We start from the raw sequence: 15,214 nt of genomic DNA, 5'->3' as shown, positions 1-15,214 counted from the left end.
TTACACAATGCATATTCTGTGCCAGGCATTGGTCTAAGTGTTTATATATATTTATTGGCAACTGAGTAGTATCATTGGAAGGCAGTTTTGGTAGAAGATAGCAGGCAGGCAGGGAAGACAGCTGGCCTGGAGTTGAGGAATGAATGGAATTGACAGAGTTGTGAAGACAGAGCTGGGTGAGCAGACTTTTCTTCCAGGGGCTGGATAGTAAGTGTTTCGGCTCGGTGGCCCAGATGGTCTCTGTCGCAACTGCTCAGCTCTGCTGTTGTTTGAGAACAGCTATAGACAATAAGTAAATGAATGAGTGTGGCTGTGTTTCAGTAAAACTTTATTTACAAAAACAGAAAGCAGGCAGGATTTGGCTGTGGGCTATCTTTTCCTGACCTCTGAAATAGAGCACACCTTGATGAAGAAATGTCTGGGCTGGGTGCAGTGGCTCAAGCCTCTCATCCCATCACTTTGGAGGGCCAAGGCAGGATTGCTTGAGGCCGGGAGTTTGAGACCAGGCTAGGCAATGTAGCAAGACCCCACCTCTACAAAAATAAAGATGAAACATTTAGCCAGGCATGGTGGTATGCACCTGTAGTCCTGGCTACTTGGGAGGCTGAGGCAGGAGGATCGCTTGAGCCTAGGAGTTCGAGGCTATAGTGAGCCGTGATTGCACTACTGCACTCCAGCCTGGGTAACAGAGCGAGACCCTATCTCTAAACAAAATTAAAAGTTAAAATAAATAAATAAAAAGAGTGCCTGGGAAAGGAAAGAGAAAAAGGGACACAGGTTAAAGAAAGGGTATGTGTCTATTTGAGAAAAAGAGGGGAAACATCACAAAGAGTTAAATCCCAGTAGAGGGCTGAGCAGGGCAAGGTCCCAGAGCCCTTGCTAGGGGTGCAGTGGTCAGGACCAGAAGATTACTTGGGGCTCTATCTTCATCCAAACTCATGCAGGCCAGCAGGAGATGAGGTGGTGATGTCGCCTCACTGTGCCAGCCCCAGCCTCTTAGCATCACGGTAGACAAAGTCAAGTTTATTCACCCCCGCATTGAGGGAGAGTGTGCACCAAGGAACCCCGGGGGGCTTCATCAAACAAACAAACAGGCTTTGGGGCAAGGCTGGAGGCTTGGGGAAATTTCAGTGAAGCGGACTCTAAGCAAAGCAAGGCTGTGGCTGTGGAGATGGGCCTTGGGTGTGGGCTGCACTGTGGGCCTGGGCTGCACCGTGGGCCTGGGCTTCTGTTTCCCAGATACTACACCTTGAAATAGACATGAGATGCTGTGTCCAGAAGCCTCTTATCTGAAGTTTTGTACATGGGTCAGAAGTTGAGGCTGCTTCTCTGCCTCAAAGCAACTTGTGTCCTCCAGGCAAAAGAGTACTATTTGGGCTCTAGAGGTTGGAAAAGGAAAGGAAACACATTCTGCCCTGGAGCCTCTGGAGGGAGTGCGTCCCCACTGCTACCTTGATTTCAGACCACTGAAATTGACTTTGGATTCCAGGTCTCCAGAACTGTATGAGAATAAATTTGAGTTGTTTTAATCTAAACAATTTTTAAGTGTGCTGTTTCATTCTTCCTGATAATATTTCAAAGTTTCTGACAGTCTATGGTTTTAGAGAACAAGATTTCTCAGCAATTAAGAAAATAGTAATCTCTCAAAGGAGACTGTCGTGACGTTTTAGAGCTGCGGTGTGTCCAGGAAAGACGGTCTTTCCTGTGACTTTATAGCTGTCTTTAGTCTCGCCCAGTGTTATTTGAGCATGTTTTTATTCTCTCTCTTAGCTCAGTTTTACTTTCTCAGCCACCTTTTGTGAATAAAAATAGCAAGTAAACAAGGTGGATGTGACTTTGAACCAGGGACCTCTGGATCTGCAGCCGAATGCTGCCCGAAGATATAACCCCTTGCATATTAACATACTTAATTGGCACCTTTTAGCTCTTGGCGCCACATCCAAGACTCCGCTGCTGCTTCCGCATGTCCCAGCAGAGGGCAGGCCTTCCATGTAGGGATGTTCAAGTCCTACCCCCAGTACCTGTGAGTGTGACCTAGTTAGAATGAGGGTCTTCGCAGATGTAATCAAGTTGAGTCACACAGGATTAGGTGGGCCCTAATATGACTAACATCCTTATAAAAAGAGAAGCGGCTGGGTGTGGTGGCTCACGCCTGTAATCCCAGTGGGAGGCCGAGGCAGGCGGATCACCTGAGGTCAGGAATTCGAGACCGGCCTGACCAACATGGTGAAACCCTGTCTTTAGTAAAAATACAAAAATTAACCAGGCATGGTGGTGTGTGCTTCTAATCCCAGCTACTGGGGGGCTGAGGCAGGAGAATCGCTTGAACCTGGAGGCAGAGGTTGCAGTGAGCCGAGACCATGCCACTGCACCACTCCAGCCTGGGCGACAGATCAAGACTCTGTCTCAGAAACAAAAACAAAAGCAAAAACAAACCAACAACAACAAAAAAACAAAGTCAAAGTCATCCATGTTTTTCTAGAACTGACCTGGAAAGGGATCCTCCACTGCGGGGACACAGGTGTGCAGTCAGTGTCAGGGGAAGTATTATTATGGGGCAGGGGACTCTCTAGCAACGCCACCAGCCCCTAGCCCTCTACCCTCCTCCAACCCCCTCCTCCTCATCTCACTCACAGGAAGCAGTGCTTGACCTTGTCTTCTATGTCAGAAAAAGTAAGGAGCCACTTGGCCTGACCTCCTTCATTTCTTTTTTTTTTTTTTTTCTTTGAGACGGAGTCTTGCTCTGTAGCCCAGGCTGGAGTGCAGTGGCCGGATCTCAGCTCACTGCAAGCTCCGCCTCCCGGGTTTGCGCCATTCTCCTGCCTCAGCCTCCGGAGTAGCTCGGACTACAGGCGCCCGCCACCTCGCCCGGCTAGTTTTTTGTATTTTTAGTAGAGACGGGGTTTCACTGTGTTAGCCAGGATGGTCTCGATCTCCTGACCTCGTGATCCACCCGTCTCGGCCTCCCAAAGTGCTGGGATTACAGGCTTGAGCCACCGCGCCCGGCCATTTCTTTAACTAACATTTCAGTGTATGTTCATGCTCCAGACATTGTGCTAAATGCTGGGATACAGCAATGACCAGATTAAACTGGTTTTGGCCTCTGCTCCCTCAACGCCTCACGCCATCAAAAGACTCCCTGTCTTTCCCCATCCACACTCCATCTTCCCTCCCCTCTACTGTCCTTTCTTTCTTAAAGGTCGCCCCTCTCTCATGCTGTTGCTTCTATGCACACCAGCTCCTGACTTTAGCTCCTGGTTCAGCAAACCTCCTCCTAGCTCTCTCTCCTCTATCTTCAATGCCTCTTTCTCCATAGAAATGTGCTAAGGCAGATTCATCTCACGCAAGGAATGAACTGTGCTGCAAGTAACAAAATTAACCTGAGGGTAGCGGAACCCAAAAGGGAGAATTTATTGTCATGACCAGTAATATCTCACAGAAAGTTCGGGCAGAAATGCAGCCTCCATTTCTCTGACTATAGAGAAGAGACTTGGTTGGCAGGGGCCAAGAGTGGATGCTACTGTATTCCAGGAATAGTAAAAGTTACTATAAATCAGTTTTCCCCAAGAAGATGATAAATCAGGTATGAAGTTAATGATAGAGATCAAGTTGAGACAGAAAGACAGAGCAAACTGGTGATTGTTGCATTTCAGATGAACAGTGCAGCTGATCTCTTATGATCTGTGGGTGCAGTAACAAATACTTTGCTTAATTCTGGATGAAATTATTGATGAGCAGAGTCTGAACCAGAATGCGAGGAAAGTGCTTCTGAACTCTTTGTTCTGCTCATCACTGACAACCTCTGCTCTGGAGAAGATGCTTTCCATGTGATTCATGCTTATCCGATGAGGTACGTTGATGTTAGAAAAAGTGTGTGGGTATCAGTTTCACCAGGCCCAGCTGGGTGAAGCCACCAAGGGCAGTGCCACACAGGAGAGCCTGCTCCTAAATGTTAATCCACCCACTGTTTCATTTGCAGAGAAAATATGTTTCTTGATCACTGTGGAAGGAAATAGTGAAAACTGGCACTGACAAAATGACAGCCTAGGCTGTCATTGTTGGACCTAGGCATCCCTGCCATCTCTAAACATATATTGTTTTCACCTCCTGGCCAAAGCAACAGGGAAAGAGTACAGGATTCTGCTTTTTGATGTGTGCTGGCCACTAATGATGGCAGCAGTGGCCCGTCTGGAGCAGCTGCTGCAAAGACACCAACTGCAGCAGGATAGGCGCAGCCCAGTGTGCACTATACAGAGCCTGTGTGTGTGGGGGAGGTGGGGGGGCAGGAACAGGTGGGAGCCCTGCCTCCTACTGAGTTGACGGGGTGGGAGCCCCACCTTCCCAGGTACAGGGGCAGCCACCCAGCCAGGGCTCTGGACCTAGGCATCCGTGTGGTCTTAGGGGCCCAGGAAACCCATGTTCCCTCAGGCTTGAAAGTGCCTGCCTCCATTCCCAGGCCTCTCCCCGTTCCCAGTGCCTGCTGCTCCAGTGCAGAGCAAAGTTGTGGCTGAGCCTGGGCCCTGTCGTGACCCAGCTGGGTGTGTGTGCATGTACTTGGGGTGGTGCTGACATGCCAGCTCCTTGCCGCCTCAGCCCCCTCCAGACTTTGGACACTGAGAAGCACAGCACGGAGACTGGGGGTGGCTCAGTGTGGGCCTGTCAGGTGCCCTTGGCATGAACAGCCTGGGTGCCATGGATGGCATGTCTATGGCAGGAGGCAGACAGGTTTTTGGGTAGAAAGGGGCAGGTCCTCGCCCACCATCAAGTCAGGGATGGCCTGAAGCCTGGGGGCCAGGCTGTCAGTTCTGAGTGCAGCCCTCGGCAGAGAGTGAGAACTTATGGTGCTTTCCTGGGCCACCCATGGCCACCCATGGACCAGTCAGCACATACTTCCCCCCTTCTGAACCCATGAAAACGCTGGACTCAGCCAGACTTGGACAGATGGCCAGACTACCCACTACAGGAAGGAGCTACGCACTTCGGGTCTTCATTGAGCTGTTCTCTCGCTCAAGGAAACTCTTCTCTACCTTGCTCACCCTCCAGTTGTCCATGTACCTCAATCTTCCTGGACGTGGGACAAGAACTGGGGACCCACCAAATGGCAAGACTGAAAGAGCTGTGACGCAAACAGGGCTGAAACAGACACAAACAGGGCTGAAACAGACACAAGCAGGGCTGAAACATGCCTTCTGGTTCGCCAGTTTGCAGGCAACAGGAGAGAAGAGCAGTGGCCCTTAAGGGAGCTCAGACCTAGGGGCTCCCAGAACCAGGGCTGTAACACCCTTTTTGGGGCTCTGTGGCTTATGGCATCTCCAAGCTTTTGGGTGCCATGGCGTTTCCCCTGTCCAGACAACAGTGCCCCAAGTAGAAGCTGCTTGCCATACGTCTGGTCCAGCTGCAACCTTGCGTGGAACCAGAGCTGGTGCCCGTGCTGGTGCCTGGAGCTGCCCACTGCCACAGCAGCTGGCGTGCCTGGCTGTGCACAGTGGCCAGACTCCACACTCACTTGCTCACCTACCCCTGGCCACTCTGCACCTGGATCGCCTTTGGAGGCATGGGATCCAGGGCAGTAGTGTGGGCTGAGTGCAGCCTGCTGGGCCGAGTGGCCCGAGCCACGGGCCACGGAGGTTTCTGGTTGGGGAACTGGCACGGAAAAAAATCCTGTGTCACTAAGAGTGCTTTCACAAGTGTTTGAAATGGAGAGGAGATGAAAATATTTCTTCAAAATGCTGATAAGGACCATTTCTGTGACATGGAGAGGCATGGCTCAAGAGGAATATCTCAGGCATACATGTATTTTGAATACCCAGAATTTATCACACTAGGGCTTCGGTACCATACTTTGTTGTTGTTTGATTAAGAAGACCTGTCTGTGGTGCATACAGTTGGATAGTTGAGTATCTAGCTTATTCTCTATGCTTGATGATTTTCTTCATCCGTGGTATAGAAAGGAATCAATGGTGTATTATTTGGCATATTTTGAAACTACATTTGAATGCTACAATTCAGTCTAAAGAAATACCTCCCAGAGTTAAAGAGTGGACTAGAAATTCCTTCACTAGTGTCTCCCATGTTGGAATATTCACCTCTCTAGACTTAAGGACTTGTCAATGTGTTATCCGAGTGAATGCTGAGAACAGTCTTTAGTAAGAAATTTAATTTCTGGGTTCCTTTAATAGGAATATTCATAACTATCTGCCAGACTCCCCAAACATTTGCTGCCATTCCTTCTGACCTTTAAGTTATGATTCTTGGCTGGGCGTGGTGGGTCACGCCTGTAATCCCAGCACTTTGGGAGGCCGAGACAAGTGGATCACTTGAGGTCAGGAGTTTGAGACCAGCCTGGGCAACATGGCAAAACCCCATCTCTACTAAAAATACAAAAATTCATCAGTCATGGTGGTGCACCCCTGTAGTCCCAGCTATTTAGGAGGCTGAGGCATGAGAATTACTTGAACCCTGGGAGGTGGAGGTTGCAGTGAGCCGAGATCGTGCCACTGCACTCCAGCTTGGGCAACGGAGTGAGACCCTGTCTCCAAAATAAATAAAAAATAAAAGTTTAAAAAGTTATGATTCTTTTTTGTTTTTTGTTTTTTTGAGACGGAATCTCGCTCTGTCCCCCAGGCTGGAGTGCAGTAGCCTGCCACCTTGCCCGGCTAGTTTTTTGTATTTTTTAGTAGAGATGGGGTTTCACCGTGTTAGCCAGGATGGTCTCGATCTCCTGACCTCGTGATCTGCCCGTCTCGGCCTCCCAAAGTGCTGGGATTACAGGCTTGAGCCACCGCGCCCGGCCGATTCTTAAACTTAGTGGAAATAAAGAATATGAAATCAAATAAACAGTTTTGGAAATTTAACCTATGGTTCAATCTAGCTGTCTTTAAGCCAGGTAAAGATAATTTGGTGAAACACTACAAATGATATCTTGCCTCTAACCATTGATAAACAACCGTTACTCATTTTAAATATCATATTTTACTTTTTATTTTGATGAAGACAGATTGATTTATCTTTTTAAAAATAGTTTGTGCCTTTTGTGTTGTTTAATTTTAAAAGTTTTTACCCACATTTAGTTATGTAATTCACCCAGAATCTATCTTTTTATATGGTGAGGATTCTAAGTTTTTTTGTTGTGGTGGTGGTGTTGTTTTAGTATGGAAAACTAGTTATTTCAATGTCATTTGTTGAACAATTCAGTATTTTCCCCCACTAGTTTGTAATTCCACTTTCATCATATGTAGGAGGACCATATATTAATCATCCAACCTGAAACTTTTTTTTTTTTCCTTTTCTTTTCTTTTTTTTTTTTTTGACTGAGTCTCGCTCTCTTGCCCAGACTGGAGTGCAGTGGCATGATCTCAGCTCACTGCAACTTCCGCCTCCTGGGTTTAAGTGAGTCTCCTGCCTCAGCCTCCCGAGTAGCTTAGATTACAGGCACCCGGCACCATGCCTGGCTAATTTTTGTATTTTTAGTAGAGATGGGGTTTCACCATGTTGGCTAGGTTGGTCTTGAACTCCTGACCTCAAGTGACCCACCCACCTCAGCCTCCCAAAGTGCTAGGATTACAGGCGTGAGCCACCACACCCAACCCCAACCTGAAACTTATAAGAGTGAAAGGGAATGTTATTCACATTTGTGCTGGGACAATAAGCATAAACTGGGACTGTCCCAAGTAAAGCAGGACATACATTCACCCTTTTCCAATACCGAGTTCCCACCTATGCATGGGGCACATTTTCTGTTCCATTTGTTTGTCTGTCTGTTGCTATGCTTCACCAGTTTAAATCCCTTTGTAAGTCGCATCATCTGGTAGAACAAGTCCCTAACTTCTTGTTTTCATATCTGAAATTGTCATGGCAAGTCTTAAACCCCTGCTGTTCTTTATTTTATATTGTTTTTTCAAGTTCTACTAAAATCCTTTTTAACTATTGCTTTAATTACATCAAACAAAATAATAAATTGGAGAGGACTGGCATTTTTATAATATTGAGTTCCTATTCTGTGAATATGGTATCATCTCCATTAATTCAGGTTTCCTTTATATCCTTCAGTAATATTTTATCATTTTGTCTGTAAAGAGCTTACACATATATTACTTTATGTTTAGTTACCTTATAGTTTTTGTTTTTGTTGTTAGTAGGAGTTTTACTGTAATTCATTATTTAGTTGATTACTGCAGGTTTGTGAGGAATGATAGTCATTGTTATAGATCAATTTTGCACTCAGTAATCTTGCTGAACGATGTTGTCCTAATAATTTGTTTACGCTTTAAGTGTTGGCAATCATAATATCTGAAAAAAGAGCAATTGTTCTCTTCAGTCCTTATTCTTTTAATGTATCTTCTTATTGTAGAGGTTAGGATGTCTAATATGATGTTGAATAGGAAGAGTGATGGTGGGCGTCCTTGTTTTTGAATTTAACAGGATAACTTCTCGTGTATTATGTTTGCTATTGGTTCATGGTGAATTCTGCTTATCAGGTGAAGGAAATTTATTGCTATTCTTAATTTGCTATGAGCTTTTTTAAAAAAATAAAATATGAATATATATTGAATGTTATCAAATCCTCATCTATTGAGATCATATAATTATTCTCCTGTAATATATTAATGTGATGGATTACATTAACCAATTTCCTAGTGAAGAAACATCCTTGTATTCCTAGAATAAACCCTCCCTGATAATAAATTATTTCTAAAAAACATTGTTAGGTTTAATTTACTAATATTTATTAAGGAATTTTACATTTAATTTTGTAAGTGGAGTTTATCTGTATCTATATCTGTATGTTCTTGCACAATCTTTGTCTGACTTTGGAGATGATGTTATACTAGCCTTATAAAATAGATTGGGTAGTTCTTTTCCTACCATCTGGGAGAGACAGGAATGATCTGTTTCTTGAAAGTGTGAACAAAAGCTCTCTGAAAAAGGACTTTGGAGGAAACAGATTTTATTCCAGGAACATTTTGCAAACCAGGGAGGCATACCGTACTCTGATGTAAAATGAAGATGCCTTCCAGAGACCAAAAGGAAGGCTGGGTTTTACACAAAAGTTTCTGCCCAGGTTCTCTGTAAGGTCCGTTTATGCAAATGAAAGCTTGAAACTTGTGTAGTTCTGATTGAGGCAGCTGAGTTTTGATTGATCAATACACCACGACGCCCAGCTAATTTTTTGTATTTTTTGTAGATACAGGATCCTGTTGTCACCCAGCTGACTACTGATTGGTTGATACAGAGGAACTCTGGTCGGTCAATAGAGCTGAGCTTTGATTGGTTGACAAACGTCAGCCCTGAGTGGCTGAGGCACATGAGCTCTGAAAGTCCCAAAGATAAAAAGATGTGGGCTTTTGGGAGAAAAGCCACAAAGATAAAAAGATGTGGGCTTTGGGAGAAAAGCTAAGGGTTTTGCATGACCCCCTAGTCGGCAAATGGTGGCTTGGCTCCGTGTTACATTTAGTTCCAGTTAGCCACTCAGGATCCATCTTGACGTTTGGCTATTTCAGGTTCACAGTTGATGTTTTTGTTTTTGTTTTGTTTCTTGTTGAGACAGGTCTCACTGTCACCCATACTGAAGTGCAGTGGTATGATCATGGCTCCCTGTAGCCTCCACCTCTCAGGGCTCAAGCTATCCTCCTGCCTCAGCCTCCAGAGTAGCTGGGACCATAGTGTGTGCCAGCATGCCTGGCTAAGTTTTTATATTTTTAGTAAATACAGGGTCCCGTTATGTTGCCCAGACTGGTCTTGAACTCCTGGACTCAAGCCATCCACCTCCATCAGTCTCCCCAAGTTCAGGGATTACAGGTGTGAGCCACTGCACCCAGCCCAGGTTCACATTTGTTCACAAAAGTTTTGTAGAAATCATCTATAAAGCCGTCTTTGTTTTGTCCATTTTTAAATGAAATTTTTGACCATTTATTAAATTTATTTAAAAGATATAAATTTCATCTGAGTACATAAGATGAAATTATGTAACAATTTTATAGTTACACATATTTAATTGTTGTTATAAACTTGTTTATGGTAGCTCGTAATTTGCATTTCTCCATTATCTGTATTTGTATCTCTTTTCCTTTCTTCTTCTTTTTTTTTTTTTTGAGACGGAGTCTTGCTCTGTCACCAGGCTGGAGTGCAGTGGCGCAATCTCGGCTCACTGCAACCTCCGCCTCCTGGGTTCAAGCGATTCTCCTCCCTCAGCCTCTGGAGTAGCTGGGACTACAGGCACGTACCACCATGCCCAGCTACTTTTTTTATTTTTAGTATAGACGAGGTTTCACCATGTTAGCCAGGATGGTCTGGATCTCTTGACCTTGTGATCCACCCGCCTCAGCCTCCTAAAGTGCTAGGATTACAGGCATGAGCCACCACGCTTGGCCTCTTCTTGTTTTTTATTTGTATGTTCTGTCTTTTTCTTGATCAGTTTAGCCAGAGCTTTGTCTAATTTATGATTTGTTTCAATAACTAACTCTTAGCCGGGCGCGGTGGCTCAAGCCTGTAATCCCAGCACTTTGGGAGGCCGAGACGGGCGGATCACGAGGTCAGGAGATCGAGACCATCCTGGCTAACATGGTGAAACCCCGTCTCTATTAAGAAATACAAAAAAAAACTAGCCGGGCGAGGTGGCGGGCGTCTGTAGTCCCAGCTACTCGGGAGGCTGAGGCCGGAGAATGGCGTGAACCCGGGAGGCGGAGCTTGCAGTGAGCTGAGATCCGGCCACTGCACTCCAGCCCGGGCGACAGAGCGAGACTCCGTCTCAAAAAAAAAAAAAAAAAAAAAAAAAAAAACTAACTCTTGGATTTGTTCTCCTCTGTTGTTTTCTTGATTTGTATCTTTTTTTCTCCTTGTATCTTTTAAATTTCCTTCGTAGTATTTTAGGCTTTATTGTTATTTTTCTATAATCTTATGTTGAATGATCAGCTCATGAATATTCTTTCATCTTCAAACATATCTATTTGAATGCTGCATTAAAGAAATCTTTCATATACAGTGTTTTGTTATGTTTACATTGTCGTTTTTTGGTAGTGTGTTTTTGAACATATGTGGCATTTTTATATTATTAGAGTTTCCTGATGTTTCTGCATTGTGGTCATACAATAGTGATTCCTTAGATGTTTTTTTTTTTTTTTGAGATAGGTTATTACTCTGCTGCCCAGGCAGGAGTGCAGTGGTGCACTCACGGCTTACTGCAGCCTGGAACTCCTAGGCTCGAGTGATCCTCCCTCCTCAGCCTCCCAAGTAGCTGGGACTACAGGTACGTGCCACCAAGCCCAGCTAGTTTTTGTGTTTTTGTTGTAGGTCTTGCCATGTTGCCCAGGCTGGTCTCAAACTCCTGGGGTTGAGTGATCCTCCTGCTGTGGCCTCCCAAAGTGCTGGGATTGACTACAGGGTTGCACTACTGTGCCTGGCAGAATTTTTTAAAGACTTATTTTCTATCTTAGTATTTTCTCAGTTTTTGTAAATATTCTGTGAGTGCTTTAACAGTATATTTGCTGTATTTGTTGATTGTGGTTCTCTCTCTCTCTCTCTCTCTCTCTCATCTTTCTTGTCCTCTAGAGAGGGCAAGAGAGATTTTAACATATTTATACATATATATTCTTGGTAATTTTATTATTTATTTTTAAAAATATCCTTTAGCCTTACTCATATTTTCACCTATTTGATCTGTTTCTGACAGAGTCATATAGAAATCTCTGATTGGGGATTTATAATGTTTTTGAGTAATTTTGTCAATTTTTACTTTAGATAGTTCAAGACTTGGCATGATTGTTACACCTTGAAGGATTTTTTTTCTTTTATTATAATGCAAAATCTCTGTTTCCATTAATGATTTTTTTTTGCTATAAATTTTTATTTCTGATATAAATATTCTGATATCTTTTCTTGGTCACTCATTTTCAGTTACTTTATTTTTAACCTTTATTTTTATGTTTTGAGAAAATATCTTATGAATGGCTAGCTGTGGATGTATTTGAGTTTAATTTGTCGATTTTTTTGTGATTACTAATAGATTTAAACTTATTCCTATCATTTTGCCTTTTTCATTTTCTTTTTTCCTTCTTCTACCTTCTCTACCTTCTTCTTCATCCTTCTTACTATTTTGTTTTGGATTACTTAAAAAAAAATCTACTCCCATCCCTATGGGTTTGTAAGTTATGTATTTTTATTTTACTTTATTTTTTAGTGGTTACCCAGTACTTTTCAATGTGTATACTTAATTTTTCTTTCTTTCTTTCTTTTTTTTTTTTTTTTGAGAGTGAGTTTCGCTCTTGTTGCCCAGGCTAGAGTGCAATGACCCCATCTCAGCTCACTGCAACCTCCATCTCCCGGGTTCAAGCAATTCTCCTACTTCAGCCTCCCTAGTAGCTGGCATTACAGGCATGAACCACCACACCCCGCTAATTTTGTATTTTTAGTAGAGATGGGGTTTCTCCATGTTGGTCAAGCTGGTTTAGAACTCCTGACCTCAGGTGATCCATCCGCCTCAGCCTCCCAAAGTGCTGGGATTGCAGGCATGAGCCACTGTGCCTGGCCCAATTTTTCTAATAATATATTTTCTCACTTGTAAACTAAGATAGGGAATTTGGAGTATTTTAACTTCCCTCAGAACTCTCATATTTCTTGTATTATTACCTGGTATATTACACCCTCTCTCCACCACATGTTCTTAAACCCGAGAAACTGTAGTTATTTATCATTTTTATATATAACATTTATGTTTAAATTTATCTACATAATTATCTCTTTCTTTGTTTACTGTTTATTCATCCGTTTATTCAACAAATACTTTTGATTGGTGAGTAAGCACCGGGAACATAGAACAACACAGATTAAATTTATGCCTTCGTGGGGCTTCTATCCTAGGGTGGGAGAGGATCATTAACAAAAATCAATATTACTCTAATGCAGACCTAATAAGGACTGTTAGGAAAACTGAGCAAGGGAATAACAAGTGATAGGCGCGGTGGCTCACGCCTGTAATCCCAGCGCCGGAGCTGGTGGGGGCTGTGACAGCGGCTCCGACGCGCATGGGTGGCTCCCCAGGGTGCGGCGGCGAGGGCGGGCTGGGGACGCGTGGGGCTGTTGCAGAGCTGAGTGGCTGTGCCTGGGGCCCGGCTCACGGAGAAGGCACCTGTGCCTCGGTGGGTGGCGACGGGAGCGCTCAGGGTTGCGCGCGGCTGGAGATGCCTGCGGGCTTCACGAGGAAGGGCCTAGTGACCAAGGGCACCTTCCGCTGGGGACAGGGGAGGCTGCGGCGGCGCGGGGCGTCCCCGGCTTCCCCTTGGCTCTCCCTGGCTGCTCCTTCAGGGAGTCTCCGGTCTAATACACGCGCCTAGGTGGTGTGCATCTGGAACGGCTTTATTTCGCCCGCGCGTTTGGCGGTCGGTTTACCTAGGTTCAGGATTCTAGGTCGGAGGTTATTTTTCTTCAGTCCTCAAAAAGCTTTTCCTAACAATACAGTGTGAGTACACAACTTTATTATTCAAATTCTCAGCTCATCAAAGCATCATGACATTATTTTATTTTGAAATGACATGGTTCGAGGGCCCTGACAGCCAAAAGGATATGTCTACCATGCCGTAAACTTTTTTTTTTTTTTTTTTTTTACTAACACACAAGTAGTAAAGGAAGAAATTACTGTATGTATGTATGTATGTATGTATTTTTGAGACGGAGTTTTCCTCTGTCTCCCAGGCTGGAGTGCAGTGGCGCGATCTCAGCTCACTGCAACCTCTGCCTCCCAGTGCAAACGATTCTCTTGCCTCAGCCTCCCAAGTAGTTGGGATTACAGGCACCAGCCACCACTCCCGGCTAATTTTTTGTATTTTTAGTAGAGACAGGGTTTCACCATGTTGGCCAGGCTGGTCTTGAACTCCTGACCTCAGGTGATCCACCCGTCTCAGCTTCCCCAAATGCTGGGATTACAGGCGTGAGCCACCACGCCCAGCCAAAATTACATAATTTAAAAACGAGAAAACTGGCCGGGCGCGGTGGCTCAAGCCTGTAATCCCAGCACTTTGGGAGGCCGAGACGGGCGGATCACGAGGTCAGGAGATCGAGACCATCCTGGCTAACATGGTGAAACCCCGTCTCTACCAAAAATACAAAAAACTAGCCGGGCGAGGTGGCGGGCGCCTGTGGTCCCAGCTACTCGGGAGGCTGAGGCAGGAGAATGGCGTAAACCCGGGAGGCGGAGCTTGCAGTGAGCTGAGATCCGGCCACTGCACTCCAGCCCGGGCTACAGAGCAAGACTCCGTCTCAAAAAAAAAAAAAAAAAAAAAAAGAACACGAGAAAACTGTACATTTTCAACAAATCCTTCTTGAGGAGGGAAATGTTACAAGTAAAGGAAGTAAAAAGAAAATAATAAAAATGCAATTAAAAATGAAAAATAAAAACAAAACAAATTCTTAGTAATTGTGACCATCTTGGATTTAATCTGAGAATATTAATTTTTTAAAGCTATGTATAACAGCGCATGTTAGATTTGAGGTCGTGGAATTTAAGTTATGGTTAGAGTTTTTTCCTAAAACTTTTTTCCTACTAAAATACGGTAATGTTGTATCTATTTTATTTTGTTTATGTGAAGATTTTACTGAACTATACAACTTTTAAAAATAAGAATATTTTCCTAATTAAAAGAAAGCGATTTTTAAAAAGGTATAAACCCACAGGACAAAAAGCAGATGGGCCAGCGATAACTGATTTCATACAGATGGAAGAAAAGGCAGCGACTGCAAGAGCCTGCGGAGGAATCATCCCACCAGGAGGAAACAGCCGCCGGGGGAAATGAGGACAGAAGGCGTGGGTGTGAGGGATGCAGCCAGCAGATCCTCCCGGCTCAGTGGGAGTGAACGAGGATTGCTGTGCAGTGTAGGGCACCCGGGCATTGCAACATGGTGAAATAATGCCAGCTGGGAATTGTGTGGGCCGTGGGGGTATAGCTCAGGGGTAGAGCATTTGACTGCAGATCAAGAGGTCCCTGGTTCAAATCCGGGTGCCCCCTACTGGTTTTCTTTCTGCTTCAGGATACCCTATGAACTCGACCATTCTGAGTCCACCCAAGTAACCATCAGCCCACATATTAGGTGAGTTTTTAGGTGTTTAAATTAGCCATATTTGGTGACTAATTTCATCCAAGTGGCTTGTGGACTGGGAGGGGAAGACGAAGGAAAAGGAGCGAAGGAGGCTCAAAGGTAATCTGGCTCAGGAAATGGCTCTAGG

General features: G+C 44.6%; 1 non-coding gene across 1 annotated transcript; it reads left to right on the top strand.

The window, feature by feature from the left end:
• Positions 1 to 14,924: 14,924 nt before the first annotated feature.
• TRNAC-GCA lies at positions 14,925 to 14,996 on the top strand. The gene has a single exon. It is a non-coding gene; the product is annotated as a tRNA-Cys (tRNA).
• Positions 14,997 to 15,214: the final 218 nt, after the last annotated feature.

The sequence above is a fragment of the Theropithecus gelada genome, chromosome 3 (genome assembly GCF_003255815.1).
Source record: "Theropithecus gelada isolate Dixy chromosome 3, Tgel_1.0, whole genome shotgun sequence".
Lineage (NCBI taxonomy): Eukaryota > Metazoa > Chordata > Mammalia > Primates > Cercopithecidae > Theropithecus > Theropithecus gelada.
This window is presented reverse-complemented; position numbering and strand designations above follow the sequence as displayed.